At 47.2% G+C, this 26165-nt stretch overlaps 1 long non-coding RNA gene across 4 annotated transcripts; it reads right to left on the reverse strand.

Annotated features, from left to right (window-relative positions):
* Positions 1 to 4788: 4788 nt before the first annotated feature.
* Positions 4789 to 24715, reverse strand: Gm30028. Of its 4 annotated transcripts, none has more exons than XR_878713.2 (4): positions 24616 to 24715; positions 9478 to 9592; positions 5390 to 5802; positions 4789 to 5112 (listed from the first exon to the last, which is right to left on the reverse strand). It is a non-coding gene; the product is annotated as a predicted gene, 30028 (long non-coding RNA). The 4 variants fall into 4 exon arrangements; XR_878714.1 differs by lacking the exon at positions 24616 to 24715 and adding an exon at positions 12272 to 12417; XR_878711.1 differs by lacking the exon at positions 24616 to 24715 and adding an exon at positions 11177 to 11392.
* Positions 24716 to 26165: the final 1450 nt, after the last annotated feature.

A 26165-nucleotide genomic window follows, 5' to 3' on the forward strand; every position in this document is an offset into this window, starting at 1 on the left:
GGAATCTGGGGAGAGAGAGCTTAGTAGGAAAGAGTACTTCCTCTGTAAGCATTAGGACCTCACTTCAAATCCCCAGTAGTCACATAAGAAACTGGGCATGCCTGTGCATGCCTGTGCATGCCTGTGCATGCCTGTAACCTCAGGACTGGGCCAGGCAGGGGATTCTGAGAGATCGCTGGCCAGTCAAGAGCCCAAATGACAAGCTTCCAGTTCAGCGATAGGCCCTACCTCAAGGCAATCTGTCAGAGAGTGACAGGAGAGGACACTCACTTGGTTTCTGAAGGGACACACATGGATGCACACACTTGTAACACAACACAGAGAGGGAGAACGTGTAATGGACACTCCTGATTGTCTTTACCGTGTGTCTCTCTGTAGAACTCTCTCTCTGCTTCTGTCTGGATAGAATGGATTTTCCTTTCTGACCTGACTGGGAGTCAAACACTGACCAAGGTAAGAATACTCAAGCCCTTTTTAGGAAGACTGAAGCTGGCTTCTAGAACACCCACCATCTGGGGTAAATGAGGTCATGCAAGAGCCCCAAGAATCACCCAACTGGGTTCCTGGAATGCTACCAGGTGTTCATCCACAGAGACCCAGACAGGCCAGAAAACCAGCAGCCAGCATTGCTTTCTGTTAAGCAGTTGGCCCTAGATGTTAGAAAGAAACTTCAGAAGTTAAAAGGATCTTAAGAATGTAAATAGGTACCAGTTATTGGAGATTCCTCAAAAGTTAACAATAACCACAGCTCTGTAGAAGAAAAGAAAGACAGAAGATGAAAGAAATCTCAGAAGGGAAGCCAGAGACACTGGTGGGGGAAAAAAAGAAAAAATGATTGATGTGTTGTCTTATATAAATGATTAAAAAGGAGCCCAGGCCCAGACACCCCAAAAGAGACCAGAGGCCTGACTGTCCAAAAGACTTAATCCTTTTTCTACCGGTTGGCTACCTCGCCAACTCACTTCTTAAGATGACTAGAACAAATCCCTAATATCTTTTGGCTTTCTGTTCCTTAAAGGAGGCATAGGGCATAAATGTAAGGTCCAGAGCACTTGGCCCTGGTCTTTCTGGAGTCTCGGCAGAGGATCTTACGAGGCCACTATTGACTTCATCTCTGGCCCTGAGACCCTTCTGAGTTTGAGAGCTCTCTGCCATCTCTAAATCCAGCCAGCTCTGGTTTCTTTGTTGGTTGTTCTTTAAAATTAATCCGTTCTTTAAGCTCCTGTATCTTGATCTTTGATCTTATCATACAAAGCGTTAATCAAGTTGGCACTTTCAACAGTCTCCTGGAGATGTACTCAGTCCTGGATTTCGGCTTACCCGAGTCAGGAGAGCAAGAAGCAATAACAGATGGCTTTAGGACAACATCCAAAAGAGCCCTGGATCCTCACTGCAAGATGGGAGCAGCAAGCATAACAGCCACAGTCCGCTAGTGCCCCCACTACTCTGTCTCCAGGGTGGCCAATTTATGACTCAAATGTTCTTTTCTACAAAGAATCCCATGCTAAGCTTCCCAGGGTCACAGAGCAAGTTCAGCTATTCTTCTGTCACCTCACAGGACTCCTCTGTCTTCTCTAATCCCCAATCAACAGCTTCTTCTGGCCATCAGACTTCCAGTAATAGGCTAAGACAATCCTCACTTTCCATTATTTAGCTTATTTCCAGAAGGGGAAAGACATCTGTTTGTGTTATGCACAGTGTTACTCTCCAGTGGCTAGACCCCACCAGGCTTATGGTACACACTCAGACTGAAACAGACTAAAATAGCCCATGTCACCATAGCAGCTCAAAAGAAGGACCATTCTATATAGCTGTCTATTGCTGTGATGAAACGCTGTCCAAAAACAACCTGGGGAGAAAAGGGCATATTTGGCTTATAGGCCATTAAGGAAAACCAGGGCAGAAATTCAAGGCAGGAACCTGAGAGGTAAGAACTTAAGCAGAGACCATGGAGGAACACTAGTTATTAGCTTGCTCACAGCCTTTCTTACACAGCCCACGCCTGCCTGCCTAGGGAATGGTGCCACCAACAGTGGACTGTGCTCTCCTACATCCATCAGCAATCAGGAAATTTCCCCCAGAAACATGCCCTCTCATCAACTGGTGGAAGCAATTCCTCAGCTGAGATTCCCTCTCCCCATGTATGCATAGGCTTGTGTCTAGGGAATGGCACCACCAAGAGTGGACTGTGACCTTCTACAGCAATCAGCAATCAGGAAAATTTCCCAAAGATGTGCCTACTCATCAATTGATGGAAGCAAATTCCTCAGCTGAGATTCCCTCTCCCCATCTATGCATAGGCTTGTGTCCAATTAACAGAAACTTTGACAGAGACACTTAGTTCAGCCCATGGGGAAATGCCGAACAGAGTAGCATCATGGGTTCTCATCCTACTGGCTTGACAAGAAGTCAATGTGAGGTGCCTTCGCTTTCTCTACACCTTATTTTTTGGAGAGTCTATCTCACTGTCTTAGAGTTTCTATCCCTGCACAAAACACCTTGACCAAGAAGCAAGTTGGAGAGGAAAGGATTTATTCAGCTTACACTTCCACTTTGCTGTTCATCACCAAAGGAAGTCAGGACAGAAACTCAAGTAGGTCAGGAAGCAGAAGCTGATGAAGGGGCCATGGAGGGATGTTACTTACTGACTCGCTCCCCCTGGCTTGCTCAGCCTGCTCTCTTATAGAACCCAGGACTACCAGCCTAGGAATGACTCCACCCACAATGGACCCTCCCACCCTTGATCACTAATTGAGAAAATGCCCCACAGCTGAATCTCATGGAGGCATTTCTTCAAGGGAGGCTCCTTTCTCTGTGATAACTCCAGCCTGTGTCAAGTTGGCATACAAAACCAGCCAATACACTCAGCGAACCAGTACTTTAGTGTGTCCTCTACACTGCAGTCAGAGAGCCCTTGGGATCCATCCACTTCAGTCCTGCCCCACTTCTGGAGTTAGGGTCATGTGCTCCCACATCCCACATTTTACATGGGTGCTGGGGATTTGAACTCTTGCCCTCATGCTTAAGCAGCAAACATTTAAACCACTGAGCCATCTCCCCAGCTCATTCTTAATAAATGGAGCATGACCTACTGGAACAAGGAATGCCCCTCTACTTTGGAGACTACAGGAACATATTCTCCCATCAAAGCAGTAATCTGGAGCAGTGATCCAAACTCTCACTTATTAGGCATGCAACAAAATTCATACATCCTTCTAAGCTTGCTTTTTTTCTGTAAGTGGACAATAATACATAAACCCGCAGAAGATCCCTGTCTTAGTTAGGGTTTTACTGCTGTGAACAGACACCATGACCACTGCAAGTCTTATAAAAACAACATTTACTTGGGGCTGGCTTACAGGTTCAGAGGTTCAGTCCATTATCATCAAAGTGGGAGCATGGCTGTATCCAGGCAGGCATGGTGCAGACAGAGCTGAGAGTTCTACATCTTCATCCAAAGACTGCTAGTGGAAGACTGACCTCCAGGCAACTGGGGTGAGAGTCTTAAGCCCACACCCACAGTGACACACCTATTCCAATCAGGTCACACCTATTCCATCAAGGCCACACCTCCAGATGGTGCCACTCCCTGGTCAAGAATATACAAACCATCACAGACCCTTACCTATTATCCATCCATCCCTCTCTCTCTCTCTGGACCTGGTCTCCCTCATCTGGCAAAAATATTTACATTTATCTTTCTTTGGAGTTACACAGCTGCCTCATTCTCAAACCGTGTGTTTCAGGAGAACCCCACCCACAGTTCCTTATGTGAGCAGGTGACCAAAGCTTGACCAATCAAAGCACTCCCCACATTTCTGTCCTCAGTCATTGGTCCAGAGGTCACAAGAGGATCTGAACTGGGGACACAAGTCACAGAGTCAACCACTGAGAAAGAAAGCCTCTCTAGCATACAAGTGGGCTGAGCGTGTGACTAGGAGCCTTTGAACTCACTGGCCATCCATGAAGAAAGGTACTTGAAAGGAAAGACAACCCAGAAGAGGGCAGAGATGGGAAAAGACGTGAGTTAAAAGATAAGATTTCAGCCCTTGCCCAGCCATGACTCCCTTTCCTGGACTTGCTGGTTCCTGAGCCCACAAATTCTCTCCTCCACCTATCACGCCACGTTCTGTTACCTGTAACCAAAGTTCCAAAGTGTCATTTGTCATGCTTGTTGAACAGGGTGTGTTGAGACGTCATTTCTTGGGATGCTAACTACTGATTGTCAACTTGGCAGGATCTGGAATCACCTAGGATACATACTCCTGAGAATGTCTGCAAGGGAGTTTCTGGGTTAGGTTAACTGAGGTGGGGAGACACACCCTAAACCATGGGCAACACCATCCTTGTGAGTCTGGACTGAGTAAAATGGACTAAGCTATCTGGGCACCAGCATTCCTCTCTCTCTTCCTCCCTGTCCCCCTCCCTTTTCCCCTCCCCCTCCCCAATTCCCTCTCCCTCCTCCTCCTCCTCCCCCACATCCATCTCTACCTCCCCCTCTCCTTCTCCCACATCCATCTCTACCTCCCTTTCCTTCTCTGTGTTCCTAATACAGATGCAGTATGGCCAGACTGCCTCCTGCTCCTGCCATCACGCCTTCCCCACTTCAATGGACTGTATCCTTAAGATACGCAAGTAGGGGCTGGAGAGATGGCTCAGCTGTTAAGCACAGTGACTGGTCTTCTGAAGGTTCTGAGTTCAAGTCCCAGCAACCATATGGTGGCTCACAACCATCTGTAATGAGATCTGATGCCCTCTACTGGAGTGTCTGAAGATAGCTAAGGTGTACTCACATAAATAAGTAAACCTTTAAAAAAAAAAAAAGATACACAAGTAGACCTTCATTTTTAAGTTGCCACTGTCATGAATTCTGATACAATGGACAGAAGAGTAGCAGATACACTTACAGCACCCATAGCACAGAGCCTGACAGCCAGCAAAGACTCTCCCTATTTGCCCATTGCTAGTCTGACCTGCCTCCCTCCCCTTCAGATACTTAGCAAATCAAGCAGTCTTGACATTGGAGTGGAGCTGCTGGCTTGGGGTCCTGCACTCCATCCCTCTCTCCTCTCTGCATCTCGGTACCCTCTGCAGACGCTCGGAGGCAGATAGCTTGAGAAAGACAAAGGGGAAACTGAGGCAGGAAGACGACGGCTGATCTTGGTAGAAAAGTCATAGGAGGATGAGAGGTGGGCAGAAAGAATACTATTAAGAGACTGATTTATGGCTCTTCAGGTCTCCAGGATCTGGAGGATCACCCATGGTATAAGCAGGTACCCACATCTCCCAGGGCTCAGTGGGCTTGCATCAACCTCCTTCATCTAGTGGAGTGGAGGGGTGGGGCTAAGCAGCCTCTCTGGATTTTCTGCTGCCTCTGTCCTTCACATACCTGCTCAGTTGCTTCTGCAGAGGTGTGTACCAAGGACAGATATTGTCGATCACAGTCAGGGGAGGCAGGGGCACTGGCCCTGCTCTATTTCTGTTCCTCCTTCCTGATCAGGATCAAGTTCCCTTCGTGTGCCCACTTCTTCAGTGGCTTCCATTCCTCCCAATCCCTCGTCTTGGTCTCATTCCTCCTTCATCTCCTTCCGCTGAAACAACGAGCTTCCATATTCTAGAGAGTTTTTCTGGAACTGCATCCAGAGCACCTTGGATGCCTCCCAACACCTCTGTACACATCCAAGCTTCTTCGTGATTCAGTTGTGGGAGATCTGCGGCTGCGACCTTTGGAACATCATCCTTGAGCTACGAGGGAGGCATCCCGTAGGTTGAGACCCAGGACCTCTGGAGAATGTACATACTCTGGGAATACAGTGAAATGTGGTCCACTGTCAGTGACTGGTTCATGAATAAAAATCTCCAGTTGCCTTGTTTGAAGGTGGGAAGTATAACTTACACTTTTAAGGCCAGGCTACAACTATAATAACCCTTTGTCTGTAATAAAACCCCTAACTACTTCCTTTTCTCTTACCTCCTCTATTCCCTACCTGTTTTTCTTATAAGAACGTGGGGGGGGGGGGAGGGAAGGAGGGAGGGAGGGAGGGAGGGAGGGAGAGAGGGAGGGAGGGAGGGAGGGAGAGAGAGAGAGAGAGAGAGAGAGAGAGAGAGAGAGAGAGAATATGAGCCTCATATTCCCATATAGCACAGATATAGTCCAGGCAGGCTCCAACTTTCTATGTGGCCAAGGTTAACCATGAGCTTCTAATCCTCCTGCCTCCACCTCCTAAGCGCTGGGATGAATAGGCATGTACCATCCCTGCTTGGTTTTCGGCAGTGCTTGGGGTGGAATCTAGGGTTTCTTGAATGCCAAGCCACCCCATAAAGGACTTCCTAATAAATCACTTGGAAGTAAGTCCTCCTACCTAGTACATACCTGAGAGGCATCACACTGCCGCCGGCACCTATTCTGCTTCTTCTATCAAGATCTACAGTCTCCTCCCACTTCTACACCAATGACTGAGTCTGCCCAATCAGCTTGTTTCTCACTACTCAAGACCCCAAGGATTGGTTGAAGGATAAGCATATGTGACCCAAGTTAGTCCAATGGGGCTTGAGCCCGTGGACTTTGCCATAGGTTTTGGGACAGGGAGGTCCTACTATGCTGAGATACTGAGTAGTGACTAAGTCGTCTCACCTGGGAGGAAACATTTTGTGAATAGAAGCTGCAGAGGTAGGGAGTGGGTACAGAAAGTGACGTCATATACCCGATCTGCAAGTCTACCCAGAAATTGATCTACTCTTTGGTTCTCAAATATTTTTGTTTCCTACATCCACACATCTCACAATGGCCCTAGGAAGCTGGATTCGTTGTGGTTCCCAGATGAGGAAGCTGGGGCTCTCAGAGGAGCAATTTGTCGCTTGTTCTGGGTCACACAAGGACCGTACCTGAAACCAAGGCACTGGATGAATGGATGGATGCGTGAGCGAATGCACAGTAGGACTGGAAGGAAAAGCAAACAAGAATTTGCTATTCTCTGCATTTTTGATGGGTGAGAAATGCCCACATCTGATTGGAATTAACCCCTCTGGTTTATCATGTCCTCAGGTAAAACTCCCAAGGACAAAGGCAGGGAACTGAGTCGGTCCGAGACAGGAGTATCGAGATCTTGCTGTGTCTTTATTTCCAGAATACCCTAGTTAGTGACACGATAGAGGGCTCAGAGGCCTTAAATGTCCTGGGTCAAAACCATAGTTCGTCACCTGGGAGCTTCGTGACCTTGGACCAGATATCCGATTTCCCTGAGCCTTTTTTTCTTATGGGGAAAAAAAATGCACTTTCCATGGCTGGCAAGAGAATACACACAGGGCATGTACTCATTTAGACACCAGCTCCTTTTAGAACCTTGCTCCCAGCCTCCCAGTTCTGTTTCTCTCCCCCCTTAAAACAACGAGGACAATACCCTTTCACATTTAACAGCACTGAATAGTTCTAGAAGCCCTTTCACTCAATAGCCACCAGCCGGCTACCTCCCCGGAGCTTAAATGGGACATTGCATAGGAAAACGCTTTGGAAGGAGAGAGGAGAGAGAATCCAGCGGGCTATTATTAGACTCGGGGAGGCGCGAGCCCGAAGCCCACATGCGCCTTCTCTCTAATCAAACTGACATTGCGGTTTACGGTGCGTTGAACACTGCGTTCCAGTCCAGGGAGCTAAAAATGGAAACTTGCAGAAACAGCAGCCGGGTTCAAATGGGAGCAGGAGGGGTGTGTGTTGAGCCGGTGCCTGAGGGTCACGGAGCAGCAAGGATGCCAGCTGGGCCTTCGACACCCAAGCTGGGGTGACAGCGGGCCTCGGGCAGCCTCCACCTGCCACAGGCTCACGTGGGCATCAGGAGCTGCAGCCTTGCAGATTCTGGGAGAGGCCAGGTCAGGGCACCAGACCTGGGGGGGTAGGGGGTAGGGGCTTAGTGCCCCTTTCCAGAAAGCAGAGATATTACCAAGAGATATATTGCATGAGAACTTTGTCAGTTATTACTAATTGAACAGCCATTATCCAAAATACCTGAGTACTAGAATCCCTTCAGGTCTGGTGTTTATTTGTTGGTGATAGATTTTGTTTTGTTTTGTTTTGTTTTGTTTTGTTTTGTTTTGTTTTGTTTTGTTTCTGATTTGGATATTTGCAAAGATGTCTTGTAGGGTAGGAACCAAATATATACAGAAATTTCATCTATGCTTCATAAGTGCCTTATAACATATATATATCATATATACACATATATAACATATATAATGCATACATATAACATATATATAACATATGTTACATATATAACATATATGTAGCATATATATATGTGTGTGTATATGTGTGTGTATGTGTGTGTGTGTATATATATGTGTTTATAAATAACAGCTACGTGATAACTACAGCCCGTCCTTTCCTCTGGTCTTTATTTTGATAGCTCATGAGGTCAGGTGTGGATTTTCCCATCTATGACATCATAGATTTGGGGAAAATGTCTTGTATTTATAGCCTGAGTTAGCCTGAAACTCACTATGGAGCTCAGGCTGGCCTTGAACTCACAGCATTCCTCTTGCCTCTGCCTCCCAAGTACTAGGATTATACCCATGAGCCACTGTGTTCAACTGTCGCACACCAGCAGCTGGCTCAGAGGCAGAACTTCCCTGGCATGTACAAGGCCCTGGGGGTCTATCCCCAGCTCCGGAAGATAAAAATTTGGGTTTTCACCTTGTAGGTGCTTAGCCTGGAAGTGATTAGCAGAGAGACCCTCGTGAAGTTCAATGTGAACTGACAAAAGAGGTCAGCTTCAGCTGCTGATGTCCTGGTTTATCCTGCCTGATTGCAGTCCTCCCGGTGCTGTGCTCCCACCCATGACTCCATCCTCACCAACAACGGACCATGGTTAGCCCTTCCTCACTTAACTCCACCCACCCTGTAAGTTTGCTATCAAAAACCACATCGATACTGGTAGGAAAGGTCACTGCTTCATTGAGCACCTACTATGTGCTGGGTTCTGTCCCCTGCATGTGAGGCTTTAGTAGTGGGCAACCAGGGCCTTGCACACACCAGGAAAGCACTAGATAGATACATAGATGTCTGGTGGAGAAGGACGGCCATCCATTCTCATTTCTTTCCCATGCTTGTTCAATAATATCTGACTGCCTAACGAGTGCCGTGTGCAATCCTGTCCTAAATTCTCCCATGACTCTGCATCTCTGATGACACTTCTGAAGCCTAATCAGCCAATCCAAGTCTGTCCCCAGCGTGTAAGAGGCTGATCTCCAGCCTGGTGATGCTTCTGTGTGTCCTGAGGACCCAAGGGCAGGTAATCGTCATAAGAACTGCACTCGCAAGGGGTCTACTCAGCCTCCCTGACTCAGAGGCAGCGCAGCCCTTGGGAGAGGGGACAGAATTCCACAACAGAGCTCTCGGCTTCTGAGGGACAGAAGCTGAGGGACCAGAGCCTGACAAAGCCCACTGTGAATTTCAGACTGCTCCAAGGAAACACTTCTTACCTTCCCACAGAGCACCAGAAAGCACGCAATGGATGGGAATGAAGAGATTCAGCTTCCTGTCTGGGACAGAGGGCTCTGACTTGTCCTCTGTGACCTGGCTTCTTACTCTCCTTGTCTGTAAAATGGAGAGGGGTTGAGGAGCAGATCACTTGTAGTACACTTGCCAGCAGTCAGGAAAACCTGGATTTGATTCCTAGAACCTCTGTGAAAGCGGTGGGTGTGGCAACCTGAACTTGTACTCCAAGCATGGTGGGGTGGGGGGACCTTGGAGGCCTACTGCCTGGCCAACCTCACTTAATTGATGAGCTTCAGACCAGTAAAAGCCAGTCTTAAGGAAGCTGGGCAGCTCCTGAGGGTGGCATATGAGACTGCCCTTTCTCTTTCACATGTCTGTCTGTCTCTCTCTTTCACATACACACACACACATACACACACACACACACACACACACACCATACACATACACACTTGCATAAATACACATTAACAATTTTAAATTTCAGTTCTACCCATCTTCATTACATTTGTTTGTTTGTTTTGTGTGTGTGTATGTGTGTATAGTGTGTATGTATATGTGAATGTGTGTATGTGTGTATATGCATATATGTATGTGCATGTATATTTGTGTGTATATGTGTGTATGTGTGCATGTGTATATGTATATATGTGTGTATGTGTGTATGTATGAACATGTATGTATATGTGTATATATGTGCATGTATGTATATGTATGTGTGTGTACATATGTGTGTATGTGTATATATGTGTATGTGTGTGTACGTATATGTATGTATGTGTGTGTGTGTGTATATGTGCATGTGCAGTGCCCAAGAGTGCATATCAAAAGACAACTTACAGAAGTCAGGTTCTCCCCTCCAACCATATGGGTCCTGGGGACCAACCTTCAGGTTGTCAGACTTGTGACAAGTGCCCTGACCTGCCAAGCCATCTCCATGGCCCCAACCAAACAGCAGCTTTTGAAGCTCACTCTTATTTTATCCTTACACTGCTGGGTGGGACCCCGGGCCACCCATAGGCTGAGCTAACCTTCTGCCACTGGGCTCCATCCTAGCCCTGGAGCCACTATTTTCACTCGTGTCTTTGTAAACCAAGTCCACATACAGTGGTGAGTACCAGACTCACCCCACCCCAGCTCTAAGCCCGAACTCCCTCCTGTGGGAGCAGAGAAGCCACACACGTCTGGCTGACTTTTAGGGCCAGTCATTTAATCGGGGCTGTTGTAGAGATTAAAGGAAGAAGCCTTGTTGAACAAGAAGCTCAATAAATAGACTCATTACTATTCCTCTACTCCACGAACGCTAGCTCCCAGGCTCTGGAGTCCATCTGACGCCACCCCAGCCTGCTGCACCCTGGGTGGGCAAGCTAGACAAGGCAGATCTCCCCTCTACGCCTCTACCATGCCCTCCTGCTCAATGGGGGGAGGGGGTCACTTCAGCTGCATAGGGTTATTTAAAAACAAAAGGAGGGAAGGCTGGTGGACCTAAGTAGGAGCTGAATAACTGAGGCAGGGTATACCGTGCCTAGACACTACTCACTGCTGAGCCCATTTTACAGATGAGAAAACAAAGCCTTGACAACTTGTTCAGCCCTCCTCACCCAGCTAAGAAACACTGGGGCCTGAGACTATCAGGTCACCCTCTTGCAGCATCCTATAACCTGGCTCAGTGCCTTCCCTCACCTCTGGGCCACGCCCACCTCTCTGTTCTTCCTGCCATTGCTGAGCCCTGTAGACACCGGCAGGTATCAAATATACATCACCCACACAACAAAGTTAGGTTCTTATCCCCAGGGACATTTCCCAGGAGACAAAAGAGAGTCCCTTCCCCTTCTCTGGAGGAAGGCCGGACCCTGGGATGCCTAATGGTAACTGGGATGGTTGCTTATGATTACTGGAGTAGGAAACACCCAGGGGGTGGGCAACGTGTTCTGAGTGTCTGTGATGTCATCTCCAGAGAACTCTGGATCCTGAGAGTTCCGACCTCACCACCGGGTTAGTAACCGGACAGCCTTATAATACAGAGGCATCACTAGAAAGTGGCAAAAGGAGGAAGACAGGGCCCTGTTGGAGAAAGTCAGTCATCGAGGGCTCTGCTTTGCACCGCCCCTTCCTGTCTGTCAGCAAATGAAAGACTTCTTCTGCCGCCGTGATACTCAAGTATACGTGAATCAAGGCACCATGGATTAAGCCCTTGAAGCTGTGGGGTCAAATAAACGTCCCCCTCCCTGGGCCATTAAGTGATCTGTCATAAAGATGAGGTGGAAAAAGTAACACAGAAGTGTGAGACAGGGGACATAGGCTTCGCATACAAGCACAAGGATTCGAGCCCTATCTCTGGTATCTATGTAAAAAAGGAAAATAAGCTGGGCATGGGTGTGCGCTGTTGTACTGTGCTCTGCCTCTCTGCCACCTCTCTGGGTGTCCGGACGCCACTGGCACACCGACCCAGAGGAGGCAAAGGCTGGAAGAGTCCACAGCCTGAGCTTCCCACCCCACCCAGGTCCACAGCCCATGTTTCCCACCTGGATATCAGAAACGAGCTACATGCCAGACTGGGGGGCGGGGGGCGGGAACAGCAGGATCTGGGACAAAGGCTGTGGCTCCCTATCTCTTCTCTGGGTACCCAGGCGCCACCAATATTCCACCAGGAGAGGAAGTCAGAAACGGGGATCCAAGGTCCACCTTTCCCGTGGGGCATCTGTATGCCAGGTAGGAAGGGGAAGGTGGAGCCCAGGATGAGTGGGATCCTGTCTGATTGGGAGCAAGTGCCAGTACCGTTCGTGAGAGGCCAGAGAAGAGAAAAGCCTTCTTCCCTTCTTCGGGAGTCTTCGGTTTGGCTCTTTCAGGCGAAGGCCTTCCCCGTGAGAATCTTTAATGAAGCAGCTCTCTGAGACGAGCCTTGCTTGTTCATATTGCTTTACTGAGAGATGTGGATGCATACAGTTTATTTGGGGTGAACTAGGGATTATATACCTCTTGGGGGGAGGTCATGAGAACGCTCAAGACGGGAAGGTCATTCATTGGCTGAAGGCTTAGGGACAGAAATGCCTCATTAGCATGAGAAAACATTTCAGCAATTTCAGGGGCTAGATGAACAAGTCCTTACCGGGAGAAAGGAAACTGAACCTGTACTCTTAACCAAGGCTACATGACATTCTGCAGGGGCTGGGGGAGGTGCAGGGAGGTTTGAACTCCCTAGACAGGGTCAGAGATGGAAAAGCCCTGCCAATAAAAGGAACTCTGAGCCCCCAAAAGGTCAGTGGTAGACTCTCGACCTTAACAGAGTTTTTCCACAATGCACTGCGGAGGCAGAGACACGTGGTTCCCTGAAGCTCCTAGCCAGCGTAGCCTTGCCTGATAGGTTCAGGTCAGTAAGGATCCTCTCTCATAGAATGAGGTTGCTTGTACCTGAGGACAACACTTGGAATTGACCTCTGACCCCCACATGCCTGGACACACCACGTGTACACATGCCTGCACGGGCACATACATCTGCACACTCCAAACACGTGCACACACAGTATGCCAACTACACGTCAAAAGGAGGAAAAGCCACCTAAGGGCTACATATGCACTCATTTTCCCACAATGCCTCGGGGCTGAAGCCTATTATCCCCATTTCTCGGTTGAAGAAACTGATGAGACTAAGGAGTTGCCCGAAGAACCCAGATCAGGCTGCAGAAGGCAGCTCAAGGGACATGGGAGTGGAGGAGCTTTTCAGGAGAGCCGCAAACGCTTCTGTTTAGACTTAGTTTTGCTTGACTTGAAAGAAAGATGAAATTTCAAGACCTGTAAGTCATATAAAGAACTCAGAAATTGCTGGTTGTTTGTGAGCCTAGAGGCTGTCTGAGGCTGAGAATAAAGAAAAACAAACCCAGGTATGCCCCATAGTTAAAACATCCCTGGGAACAGCTTGACCTTAAAGATAAAGAGGAATGTGAGGACATAACAGGGCTATCTGAACTGAGTCAACAACTCACAGAACTCTGAAACACTGCACGTACATGTAATTTTTCTGCTGATGTTTGAATAAGCCAATCGTGTGTCGCTATGCTGAATTCCAGACCCCTAAGCCCCTTACCCCATAAAAACCCCTAGCTTTCGAGCCTCGTGGCCGACATCTGTTATCTCCTGTGTGGGATGCATGCCGGTCCAGAGCTCTGTCATTAAACTACCTCGTGTAATTACTTCAAGACGGTCTATCTATTCGTGATTCTTTGGGTGCCCACCGAATAGGGAATTGAGTGGGGGTTTCCCCACTAGGTTCTATCAGACTTTGCCCCGCCCTGCCCCGCCCTGCCCCAACCCTAATCCCACGGGAAAGGGCAAGCCATGTTAACACAAGGTAAAAATAATTCATAAATAAATAAAGATAGAGCTTCCCAGCCTTAAGGAGAAAGATTGCATTAGCCATTAGAAAGCTCACAGGAATTAATAAGAGTGGTCAGCCCCAGGGAAACCTAGGAACAGCTTCCAAAGAGCAGACTTAAAACCTCTAGATGCCCTGAGCTCCGAGATTATATAAGTCAATGCAAAAAAAAAAAATCAATTCAAAAAGTCAGCATAAGGAAAGTGAAAAATGCCTTCTCTGAAATACCAAAAACTCTCCGCTAGCAAGAAAAATGAAGGAAGAGTGGGGAGACGTTCTTGCTTATTCTTGTCTGGTTTTTGCCCGGGACAATGTATTACTTTTATCGGCAGGAGTTCTTTTAAATAGAAATTACTCTCAGAGGTCTGGAGAGGTGGCTCTTGCTGCTCTTCCAGAAAACCCCAATTTGGTTCCCAGTACCTCTAGTCAGGCGACTCGCAATGACTCCAAAGGACACAATACACTCTTCTGGTCTCCATTGACAAGTGCATTCCTGCACACTCACCCTACCCAGACACGCATGCGTGTGCACATTTAAAAATAAATAAACAAATATATATAAATTATTTCCAATAAATCAGAAGGATATCTATGTTGAAAAAAAAAAAAGCCATGGAGGCACACTCAGTGAAACATGTCATAAACCACATACCGATGACACCGTGTCTCTTCTTAACAGTTGTCTTTATGTGACAGCTCATTAATAGTAGCCAGTAGGCGATAATCTAATGAATGGGTGAGTTTGATTGTCTCTGTTTTGCTTGTTTGGATTTGTGTGTTTGTTTAACATATAATTCACACCAATTGGCTGGGCAGAAAGGAACATGAAGAAGTTAATGAGGCAGAAGATGCTCTTTGCTGAAGATTAAAGTTTCAGATTCCAGCAGAGGCAGAAAATGGGAATAAAAAGTTCCAGCTTTGGGGAAGAGTTCAGAGGTCAAAGGTCAGAGTTTAGGGATTCATGAGTGCTCAAAGCAGTCCCTAGAATCCGTGTGTTAGAAACACAGTTCCCAAAAGACTAGGGCTGTAGTATCTGGAGGAGGGTGTACTGGCTAGTTTTGTGTCAACTTGACACAGCTGGAGTTATCACAGAGAAAGGAGCTTCAGTTGAGGAAATGCCTCCATGAGATCCAACTGTAAGGCATTTTCTCAATTCGTGATCAAGGGGGAAAGGCCCTTTGTGGGTGGGACCATCTCTGGGCTGGTAGTCTTGGGTTTTATAAGAGAGCAGGCTGAGCAAGCCAGGTGAAGCAAGCCCTGCATCCTTTGGTGATCAACAGCAGTATGGAAATGTAAGCCGAATAAACCCCTTCCTCCCCAACTTGCTTCTTGGTCATGATGTTTGTGCAGGAATAGAAACCCTGACTAAGACAAATTGGTACCAGGAGTGGGGTATTCCTGTGACAATCTGACCATGTTTTGGGGAGGACTGTGGAAAGACTTTGGAACTTTGGGCTTGAAGATCCATCCGTTGTTAAGAGCTCTGTCGGATGTCGTGTAGGAGCTTGGAAGATAATGTTGAGAACACTGCAGAAGATGGAGCTCTGGTGTGTGTAATTTCAGAGGGGAAATTAAAGACTCTTTTCAGGGCCATTGCTGTTTTGATTGTGAAGATTCTGTGGTTCTGGTTAGCTGGGGCTGAAGAATCAGCTGTGATTAACAAGATACCAGAACTACCAAAGCAAAAACTTTGCATTACTGGGACTATTGACGCTGGTTAGCTGGAGCTAAGAAATTAGCAGTGATTAAGAAGAGACCAGCATCATTGAGGTGACATCTTCTGGGAAGTGTTTACTGAAAGCACAAAGAGGCTGTGTTCCAGATATGGCCAAGGTTGTACTCCTGCTGCAGCGGGACTTGGTAATATGTAAGGGTCACCCAGGTGGTACTGGTTTTGAAGGCATGAACGGGTCACGCAAAGCAGCTGAGGCTCGGTACTGTGAGAGGCCATGGAAGGCCATTGGTGAAGGTGCAGCCTCAGTTGCAATTGAAGGCCCAGGACTGAAGGGGTCATGCAGTGTTTTGGAGATGCCAGTACCATGAGATGACCACCAAGAGCAGCAGCAGCAGTGGGGTACAGGCATCTGGAGCCTAGAGGATGATGCGTGTGCTACAAAGGGCATGGCTAGAGAAGTGACCCAAGCCCTTGGAGGAGCCCAGAAGATCGTGAGTTGGATCCCAGACATTGGACAGTTGGAGATTGACTTTTGCTTTTGATTGTGACTGTGCCCTGATATTTTCCCTCTTGAAGGAAGAAACTGTTTTAGTGGAGCCCACAGTTAAGAGACTTTTAATTGTAAAAAAGATTTTGGATTTTAAAAAAGATGGATACTTTAAAGAAATTGAAATTTTAAGAATATGTAAAGGCTGTGGGACTTTTAAAGTTATTTAGATCTTGGGGATGAATAAGATTGTAAGGGTTGAGGCTTACTAGTGATGTTTTTGTGTGTCAAGTTGACAAGGGGTCAATTGTACTGGCTAGTTTTGTGTCAACTTGGCACAGCTGGAGTTATCACAGAGAAAGGAGCTTCAGTTGAGGAAATGCCTCCATGAGATCCAACTGTAAGGCATTTTTTCAATTCGTGATCAAGGGGGAAAGGCCCCTTGTAGGTGGGACCATCTCTGGGCTGGTAGTCTTGGGTTTTATAAGAGAGCAGGCTGAGCAATCCAGGTGAAGCAAGCCAGTAAAGAACATCCCTCCATGGCCTCTGCGTCAGCTCCTGCTTTCTGACCTGCTTGAGTTCCAGTCCTGCATCCTTTGGTGATCAACAGCAGTATGGAAATGTAAGCCGAATAAACCCCTTCCTCCCCAACTTGCTTCTTGGTCATGATGTTTGTGCAGGAATAGAAACCCTGACTAAGACAGAGGGCCCTTGGAGAAGTAACAAGGCTTAGATCAGTCCTTAGGGTAGACCCTCCCACAATGGTGTTAGTGGTTTTCTAGGCTCTGTGTCTTGATGGGATCACCTCTGCCATGCTTTCTTGCAGCAAGAAGACCGTGACAAAGGCCAGCACCATTCTCACCAACTTCTCTGCCTCCAGAACCATGAACTACAGATGCCATTAACTTTTTAAAATGTAACCTTTGAAAGTTTGTAAACATATACAATGTATCTTATCATATCCACCACCCCCCATATCCTCCCTCCAATCCATCATGCTTCCCTCCCCACATATCTCCCTCCCAACTTCATATCCTCGCTCTTTTCATCCTTCCAATACACTGACTCAATTTAGCACTGCCATGTGCACACAGTGTGGCATAACACTAGCATCCTAGCTCCCATCCCCCCCAGAGAAGATCAACTTGCTCTCTAAGCAGCCACCAACTGTAAATGGCTTCTCAGCTAAAAGTGGGATCCAGGGAACACCTCCTTCATCCATGATAGAATTTCTAACTGGCTCGATCTTGTATGGGTCCTGTGCCGGTGACCACAGTGGCTGTGAGTTTATGTGTGTAATAGCCATGTCTTACACACACACTCTCTCTCTCTGCCCCTTCTTCTGAGATGTTCCCTGAGCCTTGGTGGGGAAGGAATTGCCGTAGATGCCCCCTCTACTTTTGAGCACTCAATGGATGCTACACTTATGAGTCTCTGCATAAGCTGCTTCCTGATACAATAAGTGTCTCTGACCGAGGCTGAGAGTCATCTAAATCCATTCCTAGAAACACAAATAATTAGAAGCTGTCTGACAACCCCACTTAGAAAGGCAGTGTGGATAGATTCTTCCCCTAGGGCCTGGATGCCTTAGCCAGAGGTTTTGGTTATGTTTATAACAACAGCAGTAAAGACCCTCCAGTGGAGCTTGTCTCCAGGTCTATATAGAAGGCAGTTGTACAATCCAGAGTTGGGTAAGACCATTGATATTCTCTCTCTCTCTCTCTCTCTCTCTCTCTCTCTCTCTCTCTCTCTCTCTCTCTCTCTCTCTCTCTCTCATTTCCAGAATCCAGCATAGCCCCTGGCACACTAAAGAAGCTAAATGGCAGGGAGGGAGGCTCCTGGTCAGGTCAAGACTGTGTCTCTGTGTCTAAGTTTCTAATCATCACATACATTTCTAATCATCACCAACTACCGCATCTCCGGTGCTCATCACAGCAAGGCAACAGATGGAGATGCTGGCACCCTGAGGCCATAAAGCCTAAGTAGCTAATGATAGGTGGACTGACCTGAAACAGCTGACAGAAGAGGAATCTAGAGCTCGGGAAGGAGAATAATTTTAATACGATCTCAGACACAGCCACGCTCGTGGAGATAGATATGAAAAGCCTGGAAAGGTGTCATGCAAGAGTTAAATTGGGGGTAGTCAACTAAGCGGTGACCAATTCCTGATTTTAACTATATAGGCTTCAAGCAAATGAACCTCACAGAGGACAAAAAGAGAAAACAGCAGAAGTCAAAAAAAAAAAAAAAAGCTATAGAAGAATGGGCTGGATGGCTCAGTAGGTAAAGATGCCTGGCCATGGAGTTCTGTCCCTCTAAACCACACAGTAGAGGAGAACCAACTATGATAACCTTCAGGATATCCTCTGGCCACCATACACGGACTATGGCACACACTTACATGTACACACACATACACACTTTTATCCCTGAGGCTGAGTGGACAGGACACTCAGTAGTGATGACATAGTTAAAAGTGAAGCACTGACAGGAAGAAGTCCAGGGTTGTGACAGTCTCAAACCCGGAAGCAAAGCCATCTTCTAGGACCCAAGGGGAAAGATCAGGCAGAGCACAGAACTTGGGGGCTCGAGTAAAGTAGAAGAGACAGGACAGCCTTTTGGGAGGATGTGTCTGTGTGTGTGTGTGTGTGTGTGTGTGTGTGTGTGTGTGTGTGTGTGTGTGTGGTGTGCATGCATGCATATATGTGTGTATTCACGTGTGGGTTCGAGTGTGTGCAAGTGTGCTGATATACATGTGTGTGCACACTCATGGAGGCCAGCAGTCAGCAGCAGGGGTGCCCCCTTTACTTACTGAGGCAGGGTCTCCCCCTGAACCCAGCACTCACTAATTCAGCTGGTCTGGCTAGCTCACTTTCCTCCTGCCTCTGCCCCTGCCCCTGCCTCCTGAGCACTGGGCTTTTATGTGGATGCTGGGAGACCAAACTCAGGTTTTTATCAGCTGAGCTATCCCCCTAGCACCCACCTCTTAGGAGGATTATGGTGGGCTTTAAAACAGTGGCTAGCACTTAGTAGAAAACATAGATGTTTGGTTGGTTGGTTGGTTGGTTGGTTGGTTGGTTAGTTAGTTAGTTGGCTGGTTAGTTGATTTATTCATTGGTTAGTCAGTCTGTTTTAGAAGGAAAGGGTGGGATTTTAAGTCCTGAGTTTTCAGGAAAGGCTTACAGAGAGATGAGACAGCCTGGGGCCTGGGTATCTTCATAAGGGATCTTATCACCCGCAAGATTAATTTCCTCATTATTTCTGTCGCAGACTTTCTTTCAAACAAAACAAAACAAAACAGGCCCCTGCCACAGGCTCCTCCAGAGTTCTCCATCTTTTCCATGACAACAGCACATTCGTGTCCTCTGGCCATCTCCCACATCGGGCCATCTCCTTGACTCTGCCTCTGAGCTTTTCCCAAGGGTGCAGGAGAAGCCCTCATGGGTGCATTCTTCAAGTACAGGGATCCAGGCTCCAGGAGGAACCCTCAGACCAGGAAGCCTCGGCCCATGGGGCATAGGAGTCAGTGCAAACCCATCTCACGAGTCCCTCAGTGCATGATTCTGAACCACACCTCCCGGCTTCCTCAGCATGGAACTGTTTGATAATGAACCACTTATCATCTTTATCCTCCCTTGTCTCATTCTTCCTGTTCCTTTATACATGAATACTTACATATATGTGTGCATGTGGTATATATGTTGCATGTGCATGTACATATGCTCTGTGTATGTGGGCACATATATGTGTGCTTTTGTGTGTATGTACATATGTTGCATGTGTATGTATGTGTGCATGTGTTTATGTGTTGTCTGAATATACACATGTTGTATGTGTACACATGTGTATGTGTGTTGTGTGCATGTACATGTGTGGTATTGTACATGTACCTATGTTGTGTGTGCATGTGTATGTATGTATGTATATATGTGTATGTGTTGTGTGCATGTACATATGTTGTATTGTGCATGTACATATGTTGTATGGGCATGTGTGTATATGTGTACGCATGTGTGTATGTGTCATGTGCATATATATATGTATATACATATATATATATATATATATATATATATACATGGTGTGTGTGTGTGTGTGTGTGTGTGTGTGTGTGTGCACGTGGAGATGGAGATTGATGCCACTCCCTAACTTACTTTTTGAGACAATATCTTACTGGACCTGAATCATACCATTTTAGCTAGCTAGACCTCTAGTCACTGAGCCCCAGGTATCCTCCTGTCTCTGTCTCCCCAGTGCTGAGATTACAGGAGCCCAATACCATGCCTGGATTTTTAGTGGGTAGTTGGGATTCAGGCCCAAGTCACTTAAGCTTGTGCTCCAAAGTCTTGGCCAACTGAACCACCTCCCCAGGCCCTTTTTCTCCCATTCCTGTTTACTGGAATACCTGTTTACTCCCAAATTAGCTTCACTCAAAGTCTGGTCCCAGGTCCTGCTTTGGAACAAACCCACCCAGAATGTTCATTTTTTTAGAGTGAGCTCTTTCAAGGACCAGGTTGGACAAAGGGATACACCATGTGGAGCCTCGATCAGGACCATGAGACTTCCTCCCTACATGTTCTCTCTCTCTCTCTCTCTCTCTCTCTCTCTCTCTCTCTCTCTCTATCTCTATCTCTATCTCTATCTCTATCTCTATCTCTATCTCTATCTCTATCTCTCCCCTACAGGGATTGCCTCTGCTGCACAGAGCTGTTTAGACCAAAGCTGCATCATCTCAAAGCTGCATCATCTCAGGAATGCCCACATTCACTCACATGTAACTCACATTTGGCAGTGCACTGGCCTGGTCCACTGCACCCAACTAGGACACTCCTAAGGGATCAGCCAGTTTCAGATTCCCTGGAAGCTTGCCTGAGCCTCCAATTAGATTCTGCAGCAGCTCTCATGCTCCTCTGCCCAATCCTGTGCAGATCCTTGTACCCGCAGATACGGACTCAAGGGCTCCCCTTAGCATGCACGCTGCCTTCTGAGCTCTGTCTTCATAGTGAAGTGTCTCTGCGACCCAGATCTCAGGCCCTGGCTCACAGTCAATGTATGCTGTTGGATTAATTAGTTGACTGACTGACCAACAATTGGTTGATGGTTAGTTAGTTGGTTAACTGTTTGATTTGGTGCTGGCAGAACTCCTCGTGCAAACTCTACCAGTCTCACCTGTTATGCTAGGCCAATTGAAGTTCTTCTCGCTGTCAGCTTCCCTCTGCCCTTTGGAGCCTAGGCACTGCCTAGATAGGGTATCCCAGTGACTCAAGGCTCAAGACTGACTAAATCATTCCCAGGCTCCCATTCTCCTAGACTCTTGATTTTCCTCCTAGCATGAACCCAGGGATATGAAAGCAAAAGCCGACAGCATCCAGGACATCTCAAGCCAGGAACCAAATGTCTATACTTGACCAGCTCATGATTTAGATGCTAGTGATCTCAAAGTAGTCCTGGGGCTAAAGAGATTAACAAGCTGTAAATAAGCCATTGTCCATGGACCTAAATCTCTCCATATATGATTAATTGCCCAAGGCTAGGAACTGACTGCTCTGGTGTCTACCTATTGAAGGGGGGTTAGTTCCATCTGCCCTTTGGTGCAGCAGCAGAGGCCTGGCACACAGACAGTGGCATCCAGCAGACTGACCTACGGAACAACATCTGCTTGGGATGAGGCCACAGCAGGTTGGGAGTATGATGGGAGCAGCAGCCAGCCGCCATGTCTAGACTCTGAAACATTTCCCAACTCTGAGTAATGAAGATACAATGTTTCCTGTCTTCTTTTAGAAAAAAACGAGACTGCATAAACATCAGACTTGGTAAATGAACAGAGCCTTTGACCAGCAAATCGGCTCCTAAAAACAATGTGTCCCAATGATGAATTTAGCTGCAAGGATGTTCATCAAAGCCATTCTAAAATAATCACAAAAGACTAGAAATAATCTAAATGTCCACCTAAAGGGAGTTTGTTAAATAAGTCACATTCTAACATATCAGGGGAGAGAGTATTCATTCAAATTGATGCTTCTAGAGGCTAGAGGGAAGGTTCAGTCAGTAAAATTTTTGCCTCAAAAAATATGAGAACCTGATTTCAAGTCTCCAGCTCCCATGTAAAAAAAACACGATGGTAGTTTCTGTCTATAATCCCCGTGCTGACGGCTGGGGAGGTATAGAGGCATGCAGATCTCTGGCGCTTACTGGTCAGCCAGCCTAGTTGAATCAGTGAACTTCAGATCCAGTGTCCCAAAAAGGAGGGAGGGGCTGGGGTCTGGAAACAACCTGTCACTTCAGAGTGTTTGCAGGTCTTGCAGAGGACCCAACCACAGTTCCCAGCACTCCCGACAAGCAGCTCACAACCACCTGTAATTCCAGATCCAGGGTTTCTGATGCCCTCTTCTGGCTTCTGCAGACACCTGCACCAATGTGCCCAGACATTGAATTTAAAAATAAACATCTGGAAAATAAAGAAGCAAACTGGAGAGCAACCAATAATCAATGAAGCTATGCAATGTTGACCTCAGCCTCCACACACATGGCACACAGATATGGTGTACCACGAAAGCCCTGCTGTGTGGTTACACACACACACACACACACACACACACACACACAAAGATGCTGTGTTGCATCTTACCTCCATGAAAAAGGAAGAAAAGGAAAAGGGGTGGGGACAAAGAGAGAGCCATGGGACTCGAAGCTAAAACTTCTACTCTCCTCTGGAGAAAGATGCCTGGGTTATCCTGGAACTCCCAAAGGCAGAAGCCGACCTAAGAGTGGTGCCTCTGAGGGCTGCTTTCTTAAAAGAGGTTGGGAATGCCCGGAGAGATACAGGGGAAAGGATGAAGGGGTGACTTCAGAGCACAGGGCTCCTGCCTCCTACTCTGGACTCTGCCTCTGAGGAGCTTCCCAGCCTGGCCACCATACCCCAGCAGTGCCGGCTGCAGGGATCACTGAGGGTCTCTTTGAGTTTGCATAGCCTGCCTGGAAAAGAATTCTAAGACTCTTTGGATCCTAGCCTTAAAGCTTTCATCAACTTCACCAGCATTATCAACTATGCCTAATTCTCATAAGGTAATCAGTAGTGGACTTGCTTCCCAGCCCTCTCCTCCCCAGCCTCACTTCTCAGGATGAGTTCCTAAACTGAAGGGCAGGTCAAGGCAGCCATACTGGTTGTGGTAGTTTGAATATGCTTGGCACTATCAGATATGGCTTTGTTGTAGTGGATGTGGTCTTATTGGAGTAGGTGTGGCCTTGTTGGAGTGGGTGTGGCCTTGTTGTGGTGGGTGTGGTCTTATTGGTGGGTGTGGCTTTGTTATGGTGGGTGTGGCCTTGGAGTGGGTGTGGCCTTGGAGTGGGTGTGGCATTTTGGAGTAGGCATGGCCTTGTTGGAGGAAGTGTGTCATTGTGGGCCTGGCCTTTAAAACTTTCATCCTAGCTCCCCAGAAGCCATCAGAATGGGAGGTGGAACTCTCAGCTCCTCCAGTCCCATGTGTACCTGGATGCCGCCATGCTCCAGCCTTGATGATAATGGACTGAACCTCTGAACCTGTAAGCCAACCCCAATTAATATTGTCCATATAAGAATTGCTTTGGTTGTGCTGTCTGCTCATAGCAGTAAAACCCTAAGACATGAGTTGAGAAGACGTGGCCTTCCATAGCCACAGCTGCTTGACAGTTAAGGTGTGAATGCTTTTGTTGGGGAGACATTATTCTACCTACCACAGAGAAAAGAAAGAAAACTGGCACCTATCACAGTCCTGTAACCGCCTGCATTCTTGACATCTTAGACCTTAGCTGGTATGTTGACTATGTACCATTTGCTAGGCTGCCCAGAGAAGCCCCAATTTCTGCTAAAGAGGGGTTACATTTGAAGATCTTCCCCAGGCTCCTAATCACCCCTATCTGCTATTGGTTCCAGAACATTCCACTACATTTAAACACTTTCAAAAGCTCTGCTCAGCCAAATGCTGTCCGTCATTAGATGATGACCTAGGATCTGAGGGGACCCAATGAGTCATGAACTAGAAACAGGCAGCTCATCCTAAAACAGCGGTTCTCAAACTGTGGGTCATGACCCCTTGGGGGAGGTCACATATCAGATATCATAGATATCAAATATTTATATGATGGTCATAACAGTACCAAAACTCTACAACTGCAAAGGAACAATGAAATAATTTCATGGTTGGGGGTCACTACAACCTGAGGAACTGTATTAAAGTGTTACAACCTTAGGAAGGTGAGAACCACTGTCCTAAAGCAAGTGAAGGTTCTCCCCAACCTGGGAGCCATGGGACCCCCAAGCTAAGAGGGAAGCCATTTGCAGAAGATGTAGCACAGACTACTCAGGGGCATGAGCTTCAGGGGCACACACCACTTCACAGACATTTGCTAGGCAATGTATTCTACACCAGTGAAGAGGAGCATAAATGTAATGGGTGCAGGGTGCACAGTGCATAGCACAGACTCAAGCACATGGGCTGCCCCTGCGGAGTAACTGCTATTGCTGTTTCTGTGTGTCTCTCCCTTAGGCAGCAACATTCTCGTGGGAGCTGCCTTTGTGCCATGGCTGGTGTGTCCTTCCCTCTCCGTACCTGATCAGCTTCCACACACCCATCAGGTCTCCTCTGCTTCCACCCTCCCCTAGGAAAAGCTCTCAGACCCCACTAGAAGGCACAGCATCTCCTGCTTAACGTTCTCATAGAATCCTGGGTTTTCTTTGTAGTCATAATCCCAATTGTTAAGTCATTATTTATGTAATAATTTGTTTGAGCCCTGACTTCTTCAACAGTATGAACTCTCTGAGGACAGCAGTTAATTGGCACCCGGTGACTGATTCTGTCTCATGGGCTCATATGTGTCACTTCTAGGCAGATGTACAGAGTTGACACTGTAATGCTCTGGTTACCAACTGCCCACGGAGAGGATGGCAACTATTAACCTGTGGTCACTAAGTGGCTATAGGAAGAGCGCCCTCTGTTGTTTGTGCTGCATAAGAGCTGGAGGGGGGTTACTAAACACAGTCTGGGATTTCAAAGCTAAGATATTTGCATTTCTATAGACATGGCCTATCCTGCACTATACATTGCTGTAGTCACTGTGCGTGGCCCAGCATAGAACACACAGAAATAAATGAATGGCTCTCTTCTGGAACCACAGAACTGAGATTGAGCAATATTGCCCATCCGTGGGGATGAACCATCACTGCCAACCTTCCCCACAAAGGAGAGCAAACCAGGACACTTGAGGAGAGTGCTGGATGCCCCACTTATGGCTGAGTGCTGAACAGTCATCTGTTGTCAGCACATGGTTGGCTTTTTTCAGTCCGTTATCATCATGGCAGGAAGCATGGCAGTGTCTAAACAGACATGGTTGCTGGAGAAGGATCTGAGAGTTCTACATCTTGATCCAAAGGCAGCCAGAAAGAGACTATCTTCTACAGGCAGCTAAAAGAAGGCTCTCTTCCATACTGGGCAGACCTTGAGCATAGGAGCCTCAAAGCCCACCCCCACAGTGACATACTTCCTCCCACAAGACCACACCCACTCCGACATTGCCACACCCACTCCAACACGGCCACACCTACCCCAGCAAGGCCACACCTCCTCCAACATTGCCAAACCCACTCCAACAAGACCACACCTCCTCCAACATTGCCACACCTCCTAGTAGTGCCCCTCCCTGGGCCACGCATATTCAAACCACCACACTGTCCACCAATATCCTCTCATGGAGTGAGGAGAGGCTCATGAGGCCCAGCCCTTCCTTGGGGATTGACAGACAGTTCATAGTCTTAGGGGAAGGAGACATTTCTTCAATGGTGGAGCAATTGGTAGCATGCCCACTCCTGTAAATAAATGCTCACCTGGGTCACCCATTCACTAAAGGGTTAAAATTAGGTTAAAAGATGAAGGGGATCAGCGAGATTGGGAGGGGGACAGGAGAGTGTAATGATAAACATGGTCAACTTCATTATGCACAGGTATGAAAATGTCATAACAAGTCATTATGTATAATAAACACAACCTAATAAATAACTTTTAAGTCAAGGGTTTCTGTCACCCAGTCCAGCAGCTAGAAATACAGCTCTTTGACCTTGAAACTGCAGGACTCAGGTCGCAAAAAACCCTCATTGAAGCTGAGC

Source organism: Mus musculus, chromosome 5 (genome assembly GCF_000001635.26).
Source record: "Mus musculus strain C57BL/6J chromosome 5, GRCm38.p6 C57BL/6J".
Classification (NCBI taxonomy): Eukaryota; Metazoa; Chordata; class Mammalia; order Rodentia; family Muridae; genus Mus; species Mus musculus.